This window comes from Procambarus clarkii, unplaced genomic scaffold (genome assembly GCF_040958095.1).
Source record: "Procambarus clarkii isolate CNS0578487 unplaced genomic scaffold, FALCON_Pclarkii_2.0 HiC_scaffold_1303, whole genome shotgun sequence".
NCBI classification, from domain to species: Eukaryota; Metazoa; Arthropoda; class Malacostraca; order Decapoda; family Cambaridae; genus Procambarus; species Procambarus clarkii.
The window spans coordinates 28,669-32,980 of record NW_027190332.1 but is presented as its reverse complement, the minus strand read 5'-3'; the positions used below and the strand labels follow the sequence as shown (position 1 = coordinate 32,980).

Below are 4,312 nucleotides of genomic sequence, written 5' to 3'. Positions count from 1 at the left end.
ACGTGAACAACTTACACTTGGAACTCCCGAATACAGACGCCTCTCCAGCAAAATACTCAACACAAGGTATGCGGAATGCCTGCTGAATGATCCAAACTTAAAGTACACACTAAAGAACGAAGTAATCTTCGTTGAATGCGACGAAACCACATTGTCAAAGGACCTTTTCCCACCAGACTACGCCGATTACAAACATCAAATGATTACTCGAAGCAAGAAGAAAGAAGAAACACCAAATTGAAAAAGAAGAAGACACCACATGAAGACAGATTGTTTCCACCTTGAATGCTGAAGCACTGCCACCGCCGCCTTCCAGACCCGCCTCCAAGCCTAGCCAGTTGTTGGGTTGTTTGCAGCATCGACGTATTGCCATGCAGCTGGGTTTAGCCCTGGCACTTTTTCTTCAACTTCAGCATTTCCTCTCACCGACTACTCTTCAGCTGTCCCCACTTCAAGGCTCGCCCCAATGGGCATCTTCTCCTGTATTATTCAGTTCAATTCAGGGCATTCGTCAATTCGATTCACACAACTTCAACACCATGACTGGACGCGGCAAGGGAGGCAAGGGACTCGGAAAGGGTGGCGCCAAGCGTCATCGTAAGGTGCTACGTGACAACATCCAGGGCATCACCAAGCCCGCTATTCGTCGCTTAGCTCGTCGTGGCGGCGTCAAGCGTATTTCGGGTCTCATCTACGAAGAGACCCGTGGCGTCCTGAAGGTGTTCCTCGAGAACGTCATCCGTGATGCTGTAACCTACACGGAACACGCCAAGAGGAAGACCGTCACTGCCATGGACGTGGTGTACGCTCTGAAGCGCCAGGGTCGTACCCTCTACGGATTCGGCGGATAAGAGCTTGGCTAATCCATCGATTCCACCCACCACCACCTCAAAACGGGACCTAATTAGGTCCCTATACTTTTTTACTGAAGGGCTTAATAGACGATAACATAAATTGTTTTGATATCAGCTAGCACATTGGGTCTTATGAAATCTATTTTTTATCCTCGCATGCTTAAAGGGACTCTGATTGGGGGGGGGGGGGGAAGGTTTGTTACGTTATATACTAGCAGAGCAGGATCATTGGTGGGGAGGGGGGGGGGTGAGGGAGGGAGAGAGAGAGAGAGAGAGATCTTTCCCAACTCTTCCTTTTTACATGAGTGAGCTACCCGTTTTATTCATTTTATCCTTCTCAGAGCTGTTTTGATAGTATCCAAATGATGGTAAATGAAAAGGGAGGACACGAATATCTACCCAGAATTCAGGAATGGCAATCGATATGCATGTTTGAGTGCGAATCTTTTTCTCTCTCAACTTAGGTATACGTTTATGTCGTACCTAAAAGCGAGAACCACACTATTGGGACAAGTATGCAAGGCCCAATTTTCCTAACAAGCACAGTTAATTTTGTTATTTTCGAACATTTCTTTCCAAATTGGTTTATCCAATTAACAGTATTATATTAAGATCATGAATTGCTGGGTTAGGTTAGGTTAGGTTAGGTTAGCTTAGCTTAGCTTAGGTTAGGTTAGGTTAGCTTAGCTTAGCTTGGGTTAGCATAGGTTAGGTTAGGTTTGATTACATTTCTATGTTAGATTTAACTCAAATTCAAAACAATTGCAGTCATTCGGCTTGTTAGTCAACTTGCCTCTAATAGGGGCAATTTGTCTAACAAGACTATTTAGTTTTGTGTGCATATATATATATATATATATATATATATATATATATATATATATATATATATATATATATATATATATATATATATATATATATATATATATATATATATATATTATAGCTTCAAGACTCCGAACCAATATAGAAGCATCAAGAGGAAGTGCTTGTGTTATGGGCCAATAGGCCTTCTGCAGTTACTTCCATTCTTATGTTTTTATTCCCATTGGTTCGTGTTTTATCTTGTGTAAATGTCAATCACCTTACCCAAAACTTTGGTACCATATCACCTCACCCATGTATATATATATATATATATATATATATATATATATATATATATATATATATATATATATATATATAATATACAGAGTAAATCTACCCCAAAAGTAATGATTTATTTGTGTACAAAACTAAACTCTTTTTGGAATCATATGAGGCCCCTCCACTGAGGGGGGAGGCCTGGATGTTTATTGTCATGTGTATTCATGCTGCTTGCATGTCGTCGTTTATTTTGCCTTTGTTGTTTTCTTGACAGCTTTCTTTGCCTTGGGTGGTTTGGGAGATTTTGAAGCTCTCTTTATTTTGGGCTTTTTGTTCCCAACAACAAGCTGCTGCTGCTTCTTTTTCAAGGCTGTAGGTGGTTTGTTGCTTGTGGCGGCTTTCTTGGGAGTTACCACGGCCTTCTTTGCTGCTGTAGATGGTTTCTTGGTTGTGGTGGCTTTCTTGGGAGTTAGAACGGCCCTCTTCTCTGCTACGGCCAGCTTGAATGATCCACTAGCTCCACTTCCCTTGGTCTGAACAAGAATGCCGTCAGCCACTGCTTTCTTGAGAAATCTTCGGATGTAAATGGCGATCTTGGCAGCCTCGACTTTGTTGTTGGCAACAACGTACTTCTTGATTGCTTGTAGAGACGAGCCCTTACGGTCTTTGAGTGCTGCGACCGCGGCTAGAACCATTTGACTAGTTTTCGGGTGAGCAACCTGGACGCGAGGTTTCCTGGTGGTGGCCACCACAGCAGCAGCAGCAGCAGCAGCCGCAGCCTTCTTGGTAGGCTTTGCTTCTACCATGATGATGATGATGAACCAACCAAGGTGATGAGAGACGCTCAGACAGTCACGGGGGAATGATGCTGCCGCCGCTTGAGCCGAACCTATTTATGTGCCGGCACGGTACAGAAGCTGCAACCTGGCAACTCGTCCACCAATCACGACGGTTGGTTTTACGGCTCCGAAACCTGGATCCCATATCTTCTCTAAAATAGAAGCATTTGTTCATGTTCTTTGTAAAAGTATCATAAAGCAGGACAGATGAGACAAATATCATAAAAACTGAAGAGCAGATGAGCACACACATGTTTGTATTACAAAAGAAAATCCACAAATTCATTAGAAATTGGCAGGGCAGGCTGAGGAAGTAGGTAGATGTAAAATGTCTGTAAATGGCGAAAGAACATAAACCCAAGACTGAATAAACGATGTTAAATATCCATGCCAAGGAGACAAAAATATGTTAGGATACAATTACCATTAAGACACCACAAGCAGGTCCGTATCCTGCCGCGATGACTTAAAAAAAGAGTTGGTTATTAGCCACAATGTGTAGGCAGTCTCATGCCAACGGCCATACCACGTTGAGAACACCGCTTCTCGTCCGATCAGCGAAGTTAAGCAACGTTGGGTTTGGTTAGTACTTGGATGGGTGACCGCCTGGGAACACCAAATGCTGTTGGCAATAATGTTTTTTGTTTTGTTTTGTTTTGTTTCGTTTGTTTTTGTTTGAATGGCTGGCTCCACGGGAAATTCACGGAGTTGTGTGGAATAAGGCCTGGTAAAATGAATTAATATGTATGTCATGTTTAAAACAAACTCGCTTAATATAGATATTGTGTGAGGCTTTATACAAAAACGAACAACCAAAACAAAACATGTTGTATATATATATAGCTTAATCCGGGTTTGAACTCGCAACTCCAAGAATACGCATCACTTATATACACTTTACCACTGGACCACTGCTGCAGGACACTAGCTTGATGCTGAGGTATCAATTTAATGACGTAAATGCCATTTCCACAAATAAATGATAATTAAAAAGTATTTGTATGTACAAATCTTTTCTGTTTAAAAGGCTACAATATCAGTTACTGATATAATTTGTGTTAATGTTTCTATACCCACAGGAAGGCATATTTTTGCTTATATGTAAAGGGTACGGAGAAGGAATCCACAGACCATCATTCCCCTCCCCTTCCCTCCCTCCCCCCCCCCCCCCAACTCCCACCTACTACCACCACCACCACCACCACCACCACCACCACTACCACTCACCACCAATCACCACCACCACACCTAACCGAAAACCCCCTAACACATCAACCCTCCCCCCAATCAACAGGCGAAATAATAACCCTCAAATGCCTGCCTGCCTGCCTGCCTGCCAGCCAGCCAATACTAACGGTCTTCTCAGAAAGAAAATCTCTTTGTATCTGTATTACTTGATGAAATGTATGATTCTAATAATGAAAATAAATTTTGATGTCGGTTGTATGAGCATAATGACCAATATGCACATGATATGAATGAATTAAATAGTGTAGTTTTAAGTAATTAGGTTGTAGACACATTAAG

The 4,312-nt window shown here is 42.1% G+C and overlaps 1 non-coding gene across 1 annotated transcript; it reads left to right on the top strand.

The window, feature by feature from the left end:
- Window positions 1-3,297: 3,297 nt before the first annotated feature.
- On the top strand, window positions 3,298-3,416 carry LOC138362140 (5S ribosomal RNA). The gene has a single exon (XR_011227436.1). It is a non-coding gene; the product is annotated as a 5S ribosomal RNA (ribosomal RNA).
- Window positions 3,417-4,312: the final 896 nt, after the last annotated feature.